At 41.9% G+C, this 15,123-nt stretch overlaps 5 non-coding genes and 1 pseudogene across 5 annotated transcripts; all 6 read left to right on the forward strand.

Moving 5' to 3' along the window:
* Window positions 1-2,691: 2,691 nt before the first annotated feature.
* On the forward strand, window positions 2,692-2,900 carry LOC141177957 (U2 spliceosomal RNA; annotated as a pseudogene).
* Window positions 2,901-4,015: 1,115 nt separating this feature from the next.
* On the forward strand, window positions 4,016-4,206 carry LOC141177322 (U2 spliceosomal RNA). Its single transcript, XR_012253927.1, has one exon. It is a non-coding gene; the product is annotated as a U2 spliceosomal RNA (small nuclear RNA).
* A 1,115-nt stretch (window positions 4,207-5,321) lies between these two features.
* On the forward strand, window positions 5,322-5,512 carry LOC141178431 (U2 spliceosomal RNA). Its single transcript, XR_012254716.1, has one exon. It is a non-coding gene; the product is annotated as a U2 spliceosomal RNA (small nuclear RNA).
* A 5,993-nt stretch (window positions 5,513-11,505) lies between these two features.
* LOC141177865 (U2 spliceosomal RNA) lies at window positions 11,506-11,687 on the forward strand. Its single transcript, XR_012254394.1, has one exon. It is a non-coding gene; the product is annotated as a U2 spliceosomal RNA (small nuclear RNA).
* A 1,115-nt stretch (window positions 11,688-12,802) lies between these two features.
* LOC141178351 (U2 spliceosomal RNA) lies at window positions 12,803-12,993 on the forward strand. The gene has a single exon (XR_012254645.1). It is a non-coding gene; the product is annotated as a U2 spliceosomal RNA (small nuclear RNA).
* Window positions 12,994-14,108: 1,115 nt separating this feature from the next.
* On the forward strand, window positions 14,109-14,299 carry LOC141178432 (U2 spliceosomal RNA). Its single transcript, XR_012254717.1, has one exon. It is a non-coding gene; the product is annotated as a U2 spliceosomal RNA (small nuclear RNA).
* The last annotated feature ends 824 nt before the right edge of the window (window positions 14,300-15,123 follow it).

Raw genomic sequence — 15,123 nt, forward strand, 5'->3', positions numbered from 1 at the left:
GCTTGAGTGGTGGGACTGGATGAAGAGTGAGATTGGTTTTTTCTTTAGAAAAAGGGGCAGGAGGAAAGCAGCAATGAATAGAGTAAAATTTAATGATTTAAGCTCTAGACTGGAGTGGCTGAGGAAGTTAAGGATGATTGGAGTGGATGTGGATGTTTTGATGTGTCAAGTGAAAGAAGAGATTAAGAAATATATTGAGGGTAAAGGGAAAGAAATTATTTACCGTTCTAAGATTGAACATTTGGAGAAAAATGAGAAATGCACAAGGTTTTTTTTCAAAAAAGTTTTTGGGAAGAAAGTAGATATGGATGAGGTGGTGAATGGTGATGGGGTGTGTGTGAGTGGGAAGGATGTGATGCAGGAGGTGGTGTTATTTTATAAGGAGTTGTATGGGGAAAAATGGGTTGATGATAGGATGTTGACTGATGCTTTGGGGTGTTTAGAAGGTTGTTTGGGTGAGGATGAACGTGAAATATTGGATGATGTAATTGTGTTGGATGAAGTTAAAAAAGTGGTGATGTCTGCGAGTAAGAATAAAACACCTGGGAAGGATGGACTGCCCGTGGAGTTATATGTTAAGGAATGGGACACGATGGGAAATGACTTATTGGAGGTGTGCCAGTATATGTTCACGGAGAATATGTTGAGTGAATCTATGAGAGATGGGGTGGTGGTTTTGGTTCATAAGAAAGGTGATAAAAAGGATTTGGGGAATTGGAGGCCAATCACCCTTTTGAATGCAGACTATAAGGTGTTTAGTAAATTGTTGGCTAGCCGGATGCGGGAAGTGATTGGCGGTGTGGTGGATGAAGATCAAGTGTGTGCAGTGCCTGGGAGAAGTATGACTGAAAATTTGGTGTTGTTGCGTGATGTGATTGGGGATTGTATGAGTCGTAAGCAGAAATGTTTGTTGTTTTCGGTTGATTTTGAAAAAGCTTTTGACCGTGTGTCACATAGCTTTATGTTTAAGGTTTTGTCTAAGATGGGTTATTCCAGGAATTTTGTAAACTGTGTTAGGAGTTTGTATTGTAATGTTTCAAGTGAATTTTTGGTGAATGGGTGGTTGAGTGAGAAAGTGAGAATTAAATCAGGAGTGCGTCAGGGGTGCCCTATGTCCCCTTTTTTGTTTATTAGTGTGATTGAAGTGTTGATGTGTATGGTTAGGAAGGATAAGGTTATGAGAGGTGTGATGATTCCTGGGAGTAATGGAAAGGATGTGAGAATTCTAGGTTACATGGATGATGTAGTGATTGTGAGTGGGAATATGGCTGCGATGAGTAGGGCAAGGTTGATATTAAGTTTGTTTTGTAGTGTCTCAGCTTTTAAGGTCAATTGGACTAAGAGTTCCTTTAAATGTTTTGGTGAGAGGAATGTATGGATGAATGGTGTGAGGTGTGAGGATGGTGCAATAAAGGTGCTTGGGATTAAGTTTAATGATGATTTGAAAGGAAATGAGAGTTGGGAAGATTGTGGGGTGAGAGTGGTGCGCAAGTTGAATTTTTGGCGAATGAGAGAATTAACTCTGACTGGGAAAGTTCTGATTATTAAGGCGGTTATTTTGCCTATTTTGTTGTTTGTTGCGAATGTATATCCTGCTACTTTTAAGAAAATTAGGAAAACTGAGAAATTCATCTTTAATTTTCTTTGGGGAAGTCGCATGGAGAAATTGAAACGGGAATATGTCTATAAGTTATGTGTAAATGGTGGTTTGGATTTTCCAAATATTAATTTCTTTTTAGGGATTAGTTACGTGAAAATGGTGGTGGTGGTTCTAGGGAAAAGTAATAAGTGTGCTTATATGATGAAGTATTCGGCTGGATGGATGCTTTATGGCTTAAAGTGGGTCAAAAGGGATGCTAGAGTGCCTGTTGCTTTTAAGTGTCCTGTATGGTATGGTTGTGTTGAGAAATTTGTAAGGAAGTATGATTTGTTGTCCGTTAACATGAGTGATTTTAGGCAAAAGAAGAAAGTCATTAGGATGGTGCGTGAGCGTGAGGTGGTATGTAATATCAATGGGTTGAGAGGGGAGGAAGTAACCGAGATGTGGAGAAAATTAAGTATAGATGGTGTGACTAACAGACAGAGAGATATCGCTTGGATGATATTGCATGACATTTTGCCTGTTAGAGATGTGCAAAAGAAGAGGGATTTAGTTAAATCTGAGGTATGCCCGAGGGATGGATGTGGTTTGAGAGAGCATGTTAGACATATGGTATGGGATTGTGATTTTGCATATGATGTATGGAAGGGTATAGGGGGACTTTGCAAGGAATTGGTGGATGTAAAGTATGTTAATTGAAAACTTGCTATGTTTGGGATGGGTGCATGTAGTAGAATTAAGGATAGGATTTTATGGTTGTTGGTGGTGTGTGTAATTGAAAGTTTGTGGGATGCGAGGAATTTGTTAGTTTTTAAAAGGAAGAAAATGTCATTTAATGAATGTTTGAGATTGATTCTGTCACGTATGTATGTAATATACCTCTGGGATCAGGAACGTGGAAGTATTATAGATGCTGAAGGGATCTGGAAGTTTAAAAAGTGGAGGTTTTTGGTAAAGTTTAATTAGTAGTGTATAATGTACCTGATGATAAGGTTTGGTTTTATTTTTGATTATATACCAAGTGTGATGAAAGGCTAAGTGTCAATGAAAGGCTTTTGTAAGTCAATTTGATTGAGCTTATGCTCCGGCCTATCTGATTTGGTTAAAAAGAAAAAAAAAAAAAAAAGAAAAAAAAAAAAAAAAAAAATCTGTTCTTATCAGTTTAATATCTGATACGTCCCCTATCTGGGGACCATATATTAAATGGATTTTTAGAACAGGGAGATGGAAAAAGAGCTTGCTCTGTCCACTCCACGCATTGACCTGGTATTGCAGTATCTCCAGGACCGGTGCACCCCTTCTTTAATGCAGTTTCTAAAATCAGAAAGAATTGAATTCAATGTTTTTTGTTCATTTTGCTTGTTTGTCGGATTTTGGGATGGACTCTTTGGCTTTGCTTTTCTTCTCCTCATTGGATTTTTCATGTTCAAAGTTGCAGAAGCCAGATTACAAGCTCATTTTGGTTCAACTTCAGCAACTGTGCATTGCATTGCCATGTAATGTGATGCAATGCTATCTTTCTAGCTCTCCCTTTTTACTTCCTTTTGGATAAACAGACATATTAGGCAAGCATTTTGGAGCTTTCACCTAAATAACTACAGGTGGTGAGATAAGCTGCACAATATAATTGACCTTTCAGTATATTGTTACACACACACCATCTATTTAGCAAATGCCCTTGTTATCAACAGCAGCCTTTTAAACTCACCTGAGCTAACAGGTATGTGCGCTGGTTACTCTGCTGCGCTTAAAATTTCTTTTTTGGTTTGCTACAATGCCTTTTCTGAAACGTTGTCTCCTTCTGCTGGAACACTGACTTCTTTCATTTAATGCCTGCAGACTATAAAAGAGAACCCAACCCAAAAAGTTTGGTTGATTAGTCTGTGGCATTCTGTTAAACTGTTGCTTATGGCGGTCTCTGTGAGCTTCTCAGCGACATTCAGCCAGCCAGGTATCCTGCCTGCAGTAGATGGAATGTGGCAATGGAACGCTGGCTGCGCGTGTCATAATAGGCTCTGAGCCTTTATATACCTGTGCACAGCAGCAGCCACCTTCAGTCTGCTGCTGGACAGCCAGCAGCAGCAGCAGCAGGAGAGGTATGTAATCAGGAGCCCTCCTGCTAAGGGTAGACAGCTGCTCGTTCCACCCCACCCCCCGCCTTAATTGGTTCTCCTCCCTTCCAACGGTGTTGAGGCGGGTGGGAACAGCAGGGGGTGAAGGTGCTGTGTTTAAAGAGGTGGAGTTATGCAGATCTAAAACGTGTGGATTGCAGCAGCAGCAAGCCGAAAAGTGCAGGCATGTAAGGGATCTAGAGGTTGACAACATGTCTTCTTAACGGGAGTCCAGGAGCTCATCTCCACAAATGGACTTTTCAGGATCCTTGGGTGGCTCCGTAGTTTGAAACCAATTCTGGTTATCGCTTCTCGGCCTTTTGGCTAAGATCAAGTGTAGTATCTGTTCTTATCAGTTTAATATCTGATACGTCCCCTATCTGGGGACCATATATTAAATGGATTTTTAGAGCAGGGAGATGGAAAAAGAGCTTGCTCTGTCCACTCCACGCATTGACCTGGTATTGCAGTATCTCCAGGACCGGTGCACCCCTTCTTTAATGCAGTTTCTAAAATCAGAAAGAATTGAATTCAATGTTTTTTGTTCATTTTGCTTGTTTGTCGGATTTTGGGATGGACTCTTTGGCTTTGCTTTTCTTCTCCTCATTGGATTTTTCATGTTCAAAGTTGCAGAAGCCAGATTACAAGCTCATTTTGGTTCAACTTCAGCAACTGTGCATTGCATTGCCATGTAATGTGATGCAATGCTATCTTTCTAGCTCTCCCTTTTTACTTCCTTTTGGATAAACAGACATATTAGGCAAGCATTTTGGAGCTTTCACCTAAATAACTACAGGTGGTGAGATAAGCTGCACAATATAATTGACCTTTCAGTATATTGTTGCACACACACCATCTATTTAGCAAAAGCCCTTGTTATCAACAGCAGCCTTTTAAACTCACCTGAGCTAACAGGTATGTGCGCTGGTTACTCTGCTGCGCTTAAAATTTCTTTTTTGGTTTGCTAGAATGCCTTTTCTGAAACGTTGTCTCCTTCTGCTGGAACACTGACTTCTTTCATTTAATGCCTGCAGACTATAAAAGAGAACCCAACCCAAAAAGTTTGGTTGATTAGTCTGTGGCATTCTGTTAAACTGTTGCTTATGGCGGTCTCTGTGAGCTTCTCAGCGACATTCAGCCAGCCAGGTATCCTGCCTGCAGTAGATGGAATGTGGCAATGGAACGCTGGCTGCGCGTGTCATAATAGGCTCTGAGCCTTTATATACCTGTGCACAGCAGCAGCCACCTTCAGTCTGCTGCTGGACAGCCAGCAGCAGCAGCAGCAGGAGAGGTATGTAATCAGGAGCCCTCCTGCTAAGGGTAGACAGCTGCTCGTTCCACCCCACCCCCCGCCTTAATTGGTTCTCCTCCCATCCAATGGTGTTGAGGCGGGTGGGAACAGCAGGGGGTGAAGGTGCTGTGTTTAAAGAGGTGGAGTTATGCAGATCTAAAACGCGTGGATTGCAGCAGCAGCAAGCCGAAAAGTGCAGGCATGTAAGGGATCTAGAGGTTGACAACATGTCTTCTTAACGGGAGTCCAGGAGCTCATCTCCACAAATGGACTTTTCAGGATCCTTGGGTGGCTCCGTAGTTTGAAACCAATTCTGGTTATCGCTTCTCGGCCTTTTGGCTAAGATCAAGTGTAGTATCTGTTCTTATCAGTTTAATATCTGATACGTCCCCTATCTGGGGACCATATATTAAATGGATTTTTAGAACAGGGAGATGGAAAAAGAGCTTGCTCTGTCCACTCCACGCATTGACCTGGTATTGCAGTATCTCCAGGACCGGTGCACCCCTTCTTTAATGCAGTTTCTAAAATCAGAAAGAATTGAATTCAATGTTTTTTGTTCATTTTGCTTGTTTGTCGGATTTTGGGATGGACTCTTTGGCTTTGCTTTTCTTCTCCTCATTGGATTTTTCATGTTCAAAGTTGCAGAAGCCAGATTACAAGCTCATTTTGGTTCAACTTCAGCAACTGTGCATTGCATTGCCATGTAATGTGATGCAATGCTATCTTTCTAGCTCTCCCTTTTTACTTCCTTTTGGATAAACAGACATATTAGGCAAGCATTTTGGAGCTTTCACCTAAATAACTACAGGTGGTGAGATAAGCTGCACAATATAATTGACCTTTCAGTATATTGTTGCACACACACCATCTATTTAGCAAATGCCCTTGTTATCAACAGCAGCCTTTTAAACTCACCTGAGCTAACAGGTATGTGCGCTGGTTACTCTGCTGCGCTTAAAATTTCTTTTTTGGTTTGCTACAATGCCTTTTCTGAAACGTTGTCTCCTTCTGCTGGAACACTGACTTCTTTCATTTAATGCCTGCAGACTATAAAAGAGAACCCAACCCAAAAAGTTTGGTTGATTAGTCTGTGGCATTCTGTTAAACTGTTGCTTATGGCGGTCTCTGTGAGCTTCTCAGCGACATTCAGCCAGCCAGGTATCCTGCCTGCAGTAGATGGAATGTGGCAATGGAACGCTGGCTGCGCGTGTCATAATAGGCTCTGAGCCTTTATATACCTGTGCACAGCAGCAGCCACCTTCAGTCTGCTGCTGGACAGCCAGCAGCAGCAGCAGCAGGAGAGGTATGTAATCAGGAGCCCTCCTGCTAAGGGTAGACAGCTGCTCGTTCCACCCCACCCCCCGCCTTAATTGGTTCTCCTCCCTTCCAACGGTGTTGAGGCGGGTGGGAACAGCAGGGGGTGAAGGTGCTGTGTTTAAAGAGGTGGAGTTATGCAGATCTAAAACGCGTGGATTGCAGCAGCAGCAAGCCGAAAAGTGCAGGCATGTAAGGGATCTAGAGGTTGACAACATGTCTTCTTAACGGGAGTCCAGGAGCTCATCTCCACAAATGGACTTTTCAGGATCCTTGGGTGGCTCCGTAGTTTGAAACCAATTCTGGTTATCGCTTCTCGGCCTTTTGGCTACGACCAAGTGTTGTTGCTGGAAGACTCCAAAGCCTATCGCATCCTCGGCCTTGAGGCATCGGCAGTTCTACTGTCTTAAGCCTCCTGCTGCTATAGGGGGTGTGCGTGCTGAAGAGAACCAAGAAGGCGATCGACTTACCTGAATATGGCGATGGCGACATCGGCTACTCTCCGTTCTGCTGGAGCTGGCGACTTGAAGATCAAGAACTCTTTCAAGATTGAAGTTGAAGAGCGAGCCCGTGACAAGTTCTCCCTGTCTTTCTTCGTGAGGAAAGTCCTGCTTGAGATCCTGCAGGTGAAAAGGGAGAACATTCTGGCACTTCAAGATGCTCCTGGACGCTTTGTGCTTACCCTGACCTCTGAAGTGGCATCTCAGAATTTTTACCATCAGATCAAGCTGAGACTTCAGGAGGAAGATCTTAAAGGACTGTGTTTTGTGACCCTCTGCCTGGCAGAAGAGAAGTCTGTGGTGGTTCATATGAGCAATCCGCATGTCTCTGAAAAGGATGTGGCTGCGTTTCTGCATAACTATTGCTCTGAGGTCCACTTCTCTCACAAAATCATGAACTCTGAGAGGTTGTGGACCGGAAAATACAAGTTCATCGTGAAGCTGAGAGAAGGTTTGGGAATTGGTGGACTCAATCATCCGCCTCAGAGCTTCCTGATTGGCAGAGAGAGAGGAAGACTCTTCTATCCAGGGATGCCTATCTTCTGCAGAAAATGTATGGACTTTGGGCATTCCTTTGAGAGCTGCAAGGAGGAGAACGCTCTTTGCAAGAAGTGCTATCAAAAAGGACATGTCACTCTGAACTGCCCAAATCAGATGATCTGTAATATCTGCCGTATCCCTGGGCACTCTTTTCGGGATTGTCCGTTGAGAAAAAAGACCTTCAGCTATGCAGATGCAGCTCGGGGGGGAGCCCCTCCGAAGCGGTCCAGTCCTGAAGAACAAACAGACAAATCCAAGGACCCTCCCGAGAACCCTTCTGGGGATCCGCCCAAGGACACTGCTGGGGACCCGCCTGGGGATAGCATTGTTCTCAAGGATTGTTCGGAGAGTCCAGATGGTCATGTGGTGGAGGAGAATCCAGCTGAGTCTGAAGTGGAGATGGGAGAGGAGTCTTCTAAGGAGGCTGGTGGTGAGGAGGAGGAGGAGGAGATTGACATTGACGTGGAGGTTTTGAGGAAAAGGAAAAAGGAGAAGTCGAGTTTGTTTAAGGGAGAGAGCGCCAGCAAAAGACCTGCTGGGCGTTTGAAAATAGTCCTCCCTAATTACTCACCTAAACCGATCATCTCAGTTCCTAAACCTGTAAACCCATCTGATCCGGTGAACATCGAGGAATTCTCAGACACGGACGTTTCTGCGGGTCCCTCTACCCCGGTCGGATTCATGTCAGATACGGACTCAAGTTCTGTTTAAATGATTTATGGCTACACTCAAAATTGCCTCACTAAATGTGAGGAGTTTAAAGGGCTCTGTCAAGAGAGCTGCTTTATTTTCTTACCTGATGACTTTAGATGCTGATATTTTTTTACTTCAAGAATGCGGCATTGACCATGACTCTAACTATAACAAACTAAGGGAAGATTGGGCGAACGGACCTTCCATCTGGTCCGGTGAAAATGGATCGCGTGCTACTGGTGTTGGCGTCCTGTTTAAAAACAAAGACTTTAAGGTTACCTCGTTCACTGAAGTTGAACCTGGACGTGCACTAGTTGTTAATGTGAGTTACTGTGGATCCGAGTTCAAGCTGATTAATGTTTATGCATCTCCGATTAAAGAGGAAAGATCCAGTTTATTAGATATCATCAAACTCTTTATACCTGGTCCTACACCAACTGTGGTTGGCGGTGACTTCAATTGTATCCGGTCTGATGAAAATAGGACATCAGGTACTAGAAGGAAAGACAAAACTGAGATGCAGTTAAAAAATCTAATCGACGATACTTGCCTGAATGATGTCTGGAGAGTAAAGAATACCTCTGAACCAGGATACACTTGGGAGAACAATCTTCTAAAATCAAGAATTGACTTTGTTCTGACATCACAGAGTTTTAAAGTGAATAAAGTGGATCTAACAGGTAACATCTTTTCTGACCACAAAACATTAATTACTCACTTGGAATTGCCCAGTCTAGAGAAAGGGCGAGGTGTCTGGAAGTTGAACACTCTGCTGCTGGAAGATGAAAGTATAAAAGAGGAATTTTTGAAATTTTATAAAAAACTACAGGGGAAAAAACATTATTACAAAAGAATTCTAGAATGGTGGGAGTATGTGAAGTTTCAAATTAGACATTTTTTTCTCTTAGCTGGCAAAAGGAAGGCCAGACAGAATCAGAAATGGTTTAAAGACCTGAATACAAAACTGCAAACAGGTTACAAACTCAGAAATGCAGGGATAGATATGGAGGATGTTATTTTACAAGTCAAAGAAGACATTAAAAAAGCAATTGAACAGAAAGGCAAAGAAATAATTTTCAACGCCAAGGTAGAACATATGGAAAAAAATGAAACATGTTTCAGGTTCTTTTTCAAAAAATCTTTAGAACGCAAAGAATTAATTAAAGAACTTGATGGTGAAACAACTAAAGATGGACTGTTGGACAAAGCGCAAACTTTTTATCAAAATCTTTTTAGCGAAAAGAAAATTGACGCTGATTTTTTACCTGATGCTCTTAATTCATTGCAGAATCACCTTGAAAAGCAAGATCAAGAGTTGTTGATTGAAGATATCTGTGAAGAAGAACTGCTAAGTGCAATCAAAAGCTTTTCTAGAGGAAAAACACCGGGTACTGACGGACTACAAATTGAATTTTATCTTACTTTTTGGGAGATTTTAAAAGACGACCTGTTTGAGATTTTTAAAGCTGTCTTTTTATGTGACAAATTGCCTGAATCTTGGAGAAGTGGTGTGGTCACCCTGCTTTTTAAAAAAGGAGATAAGACTAATCTAGAGAACTGGAGACCAATCACGTTACTCAACGTAGATTATAAAATTATGGCAAAAATCATGGTGAACAGAATGAAGAAGGTGATAGAGAAGGTCATGCATCCTGATCAGGTATGTGGTGTGCCTGGTCGTACAATTGCAGAAAACTTGAATATTATACGGGACGCAATATGGTATCAGCAAGAGAGGAAGCAAAAGCTAGCTCTTCTGTCCCTTGATTTCCAGAAAGCGTACGACAGAGTCTCTCATAAGTACCTGTATTCTGTGTTAAAGAAAATGAAATTCCCGGATGTTTTTATTAAGCACATTGCACTTTTATATGATGGAAGTTTTAGTAGGATTTTAATTAATGGTTTTTTATCTTCAGAAGTTTTTCTAAAGTCGGGCGTCAAACAAGGATGCCCACTCTCGCCTCTGCTTTTTATCTGCGCAATCGAGCCTCTACTGGCAATGTTGAGGAAAGATAAGATGGTGAAAGGTGTACCCATACCAGGTGGAAATGGACTAAGTACTAAGTCACTGGGGTACATGGATGACATCACGATCCTGTGCGACTCAGAACAATCGCTGAGAAGAGCAGTAAGAACTACTGATTTTTTCTGTTTAGCATCTGCCTTCAAACTGAACTTGGAGAAGAGCGAATGTCTTGGATTCGGTGATTGGTCAGATGCGCAGATTCCTCAACTTAAAATAAGAAGTGATAAGATCAAAATTTTAGGTGTTGTGTTTACAAAGAAGAATGATGGAGAAGAAAGTTGGCAGTTGGTGAAGGAGAAAATGCAAAAGAAGATAAGTTTATGGAAACTCAGAAAATTATCAATGGAAGGTAAAAACTTGATCATTAAGTCTTTGTTGCTGCCGATAATGTTGTTTTTAAGTATGGTGTACCCTCCGAATGAGAACACAGTAAAGTTTCTCCAGAGACAAATTTTTCTTTTTCTGTGGGGATCAAAAATGGAGAAGGTTCGAAGAGAGACAATGTACAAGCAGCATAAATATGGTGGAAAGAATATCCCAAATATCAAAAAATTTTTGTACCTAAAGTTCTTTAGTTTTTGCTTCAAAATGACCAATCTAAGAACTCATTGGTCTTTCTACTTAAGATATGCAGCTGGAGATATCTTTAGGAAAAGAAAGTGGATAACATTGCCCCAAAATTCTCCTGTCCTAATTACACCACCAAAACAATATGTCTTACTAGAAAAAACAATTAGACTTTATAACTTACCTGAAATAGATGTGGAGATGCTGTCAAATTCAAGAAGACTGGCTCTAGAGACAAAGAGAAAAGAAACGATGACAGCAGTGGCAAACTTTACATACACTAAAAGTGGAAGAATTTGGAGAATGACTTATGCACCTTATCTAACAAATGAATATAAAGACTTGGCATGGGCAATAGTGCAAGAATGTGTTCCTGTTAGATTTTTTCAACACAGAAGGGGATTGTGCAATACTGCAAGATGCCCTAGAACAGGCTGTGTTAGAGAGGAAACAGTTTTACACACCTTTTGGAACTGTTTTTATGCCCAAAATGTCTGGAAAGAAGTTGGAAGTCTCTTAAAGTTTGCTACTGGTCTTAAGTTTTTAAATCACGAAGTAGTTTTATATGGAAATTTTACATGTCAATCAAAAGAAAAAGAAAGAGTCATCTGGATAATGATAAATGGAATAAAGAATGCGCTATGGAAAGTCCGAAACATATTGCTTTTTAAAAGAGATTTTATAAGTGAAAGTGAATGCATAAAATTAGCACTAAGTGAAATATATATTTATTACCTGTTAGATCTGAAGAGAATTGGGAAAAAAAGAGCCAAGAGTCTATGGAACTTTCATCTGTGGAACCTTGTAGCATGAACAGATTATAAGGCAAGAGAAATATTAGAAGAGAAATAACAACTGAAATATAAGAACAAAATGAAAAAGAAAAAAATCTGTTCTTATCAGTTTAATATCTGATACGTCCCCTATCTGGGGACCATATATTAAATGGATTTTTAGAACAGGGAGATGGAAAAAGAGCTTGCTCTGTCCACTCCACGCATTGACCTGGTATTGCAGTATCTCCAGGACCGGTGCACCCCTTCTTTAATGCAGTTTCTAAAATCAGAAAGAATTGAATTCAATGTTTTTTGTTCATTTTGCTTGTTTGTCGGATTTTGGGATAGACTCTTTGGCTTTGCTTTTCTTCTCCTCATTGGATTTTTCATGTTCAAAGTTGCAGAAGCCAGATTACAAGCTCATTTTGGTTCAACTTCAGCAACTGTGCATTGCATTGCCATGTAATGTGATGCAATGCTATCTTTTTAGCTCTCCCTTTTTACTTCCTTTTGGATAAACAGACATATTAGGCAAGCATTTTGGAGCTTTCACCTAAATAACTACAGGTGGTGAGATAAGCTGCACAATATAATTGACCTTTCAGTATATTGTTGCACACACACCATCTATTTAGCAAATGCCCTTGTTATCAACAGCAGCCTTTTAAACTCACCTGAGCTAACAGGTATGTGCGCTGGTTACTCTGCTGCGCTTAAAATTTCTTTTTTGGTTTGCTACAATGCCTTTTCTGAAACGTTGTCTCCTTCTGCTGGAACACTGACTTCTTTCATTTAATGCCTGCAGACTATAAAAGAGAACCCAACCCAAAAAGTTTGGTTGATTAGTCTGTGGCATTCTGTTAAACTGTTGCTTATGGCGGTCTCTGTGAGCTTCTCAGCGACATTCAGCCAGCCAGGTATCCTGCCTGCAGTAGATGGAATGTGGCAATGGAACGCTGGCTGCGCGTGTCATAATAGGCTCTGAGCCTTTATATACCTGTGCACAGCAGCAGCCACCTTCAGTCTGCTGCTGGACAGCCAGCAGCAGCAGCAGCAGGAGAGGTATGTAATCAGGAGCCCTCCTGCTAAGGGTAGACAGCTGCTCGTTCCACCCCACCCCCCGCCTTAATTGGTTCTCCTCCCTTCCAACGGTGTTGAGGCGGGTGGGAACAGCAGGGGGTGAAGGTGCTGTGTTTAAAGAGGTGGAGTTATGCAGATCTAAAACGCGTGGATTGCAGCAGCAGCAAGCCGAAAAGTGCAGGCATGTAAGGGATCTAGAGGTTGACAACATGTCTTCTTAACGGGAGTCCAGGAGCTCATCTCCACAAATGGACTTTTCAGGATCCTTGGGTGGCTCCGTAGTTTGAAACCAATTCTGGTTATCGCTTCTCGGCCTTTTGGCTAAGATCAAGTGTAGTATCTGTTCTTATCAGTTTAATATCTGATACGTCCCCTATCTGGGGACCATATATTAAATGGATTTTTAGAACAGGGAGATGGAAAAAGAGCTTGCTCTGTCCACTCCACGCATTGACCTGGTATTGCATTATCTCCAGGACCGGTGCACCCCTTCTTTAATGCAGTTTCTAAAATCAGAAAGAATTGAATTCAATGTTTTTTGTTCATTTTGCTTGTTTGTCGGATTTTGGGATGGACTCTTTGGCTTTGCTTTTCTTCTCCTCATTGGATTTTTCATGTTCAAAGTTGCAGAAGCCAGATTACAAGCTCATTTTGGTTCAACTTCAGCAACTGTGCATTGCATTGCCATGTAATGTGATGCAATGCTATCTTTCTAGCACTCCCTTTTTACTTCCTTTTGGATAAACAGACATATTAGGCAAGCATTTTGGAGCTTTCACCTAAATAACTACAGGTGGTGAGATAAGCTGCACAATATAATTGACCTTTCAGTATATTGTTGCACACACACCATCTATTTAGCAAATGCCCTTGTTATCAACAGCAGCCTTTTAAACTCACCTGAGCTAACAGGTATGTGCGCTGGTTACTCTGCTGCGCTTAAAATTTCTTTTTTGGTTTGCTACAATGCCTTTTCTGAAACGTTGTCTCCTTCTGCTGGAACACTGACTTCTTTCATTTAATGCCTGCAGACTATAAAAGAGAACCCAACCCAAAAAGTTTGGTTGATTAGTCTGTGGCATTCTGTTAAACTGTTGCTTATGGCGGTCTCTGTGAGCTTCTCAGCGACATTCAGCCAGCCAGGTATCCTGCCTGCAGTAGATGGAATGTGGCAATGGAACGCTGGCTGCGCGTGTCATAATAGGCTCTGAGCCTTTATATACCTGTGCACAGCAGCAGCCACCTTCAGTCTGCTGCTGGACAGCCAGCAGCAGCAGCAGCAGGAGAGGTATGTAATCAGGAGCCCTCCTGCTAAGGGTAGACAGCTGCTCGTTCCACCCCACCCCCCGCCTTAATTGGTTCTCCTCCCTTCCAACGGTGTTGAGGCGGGTGGGAACAGCAGGGGGTGAAGGTGCTGTGTTTAAAGAGGTGGAGTTATGCAGATCTAAAACGCGTGGATTGCAGCAGCAGCAAGCCGAAAAGTGCAGGCATGTAAGGGATCTAGAGGTTGACAACATGTCTTCTTAACGGGAGTCCAGGAGCTCATCTCCACAAATGGACTTTTCAGGATCCTTGGGTGGCTCCGTAGTTTGAAACCAATTCTGGTTATCGCTTCTCGGCCTTTTGGCTAAGATCAAGTGTAGTATCTGTTCTTATCAGTTTAATATCTGATACGTCCCCTATCTGGGGACCATATATTAAATGGATTTTTAGAACAGGGAGATGGAAAAAGAGCTTGCTCTGTCCACTCCACGCATTGACCTGGTATTGCAGTATCTCCAGGACCGGTGCACCCCTTCTTTAATGCAGTTTCTAAAATCAGAAAGAATTGAATTCAATGTTTTTTGTTCATTTTGCTTGTTTGTCGGATTTTGGGATAGACTCTTTGGCTTTGCTTTTCTTCTCCTCATTGGATTTTTCATGTTCAAAGTTGCAGAAGCCAGATTACAAGCTCATTTTGGTTCAACTTCAGCAACTGTGCATTGCATTGCCATGTAATGTGATGCAATGCTATCTTTTTAGCTCTCCCTTTTTACTTCCTTTTGGATAAACAGACATATTAGGCAAGCATTTTGGAGCTTTCACCTAAATAACTACAGGTGGTGAGATAAGCTGCACAATATAATTGACCTTTCAGTATATTGTTGCACACACACCATCTATTTAGCAAATGCCCTTGTTATCAACAGCAGCCTTTTAAACTCACCTGAGCTAACAGGTATGTGCGCTGGTTACTCTGCTGCGCTTAAAATTTCTTTTTTGGTTTGCTACAATGCCTTTTCTGAAACGTTGTCTCCTTCTGCTGGAACACTGACTTCTTTCATTTAATGCCTGCAGACTATAAAAGAGAACCCAACCCAAAAAGTTTGGTTGATTAGTCTGTGGCATTCTGTTAAACTGTTGCTTATGGCGGTCTCTGTGAGCTTCTCAGCGACATTCAGCCAGCCAGGTATCCTGCCTGCAGTAGATGGAATGTGGCAATGGAACGCTGGCTGCGCGTGTCATAATAGGCTCTGAGCCTTTATATACCTGTGCACAGCAGCAGCCACCTTCAGTCTGCTGCTGGACAGCCAGCAGCAGCAGCAGCAGGAGAGGTATGTAATCAGGAGCCCTCCTGCTAAG

The sequence above is a fragment of the Phyllobates terribilis genome, unplaced genomic scaffold (assembly GCF_046119375.1).
Source record: "Phyllobates terribilis strain yellow unplaced genomic scaffold, ASM4611937v1 Scaffold_27__1_contigs__length_16484149, whole genome shotgun sequence".
Classification (NCBI taxonomy): domain Eukaryota; kingdom Metazoa; phylum Chordata; class Amphibia; order Anura; family Dendrobatidae; genus Phyllobates; species Phyllobates terribilis.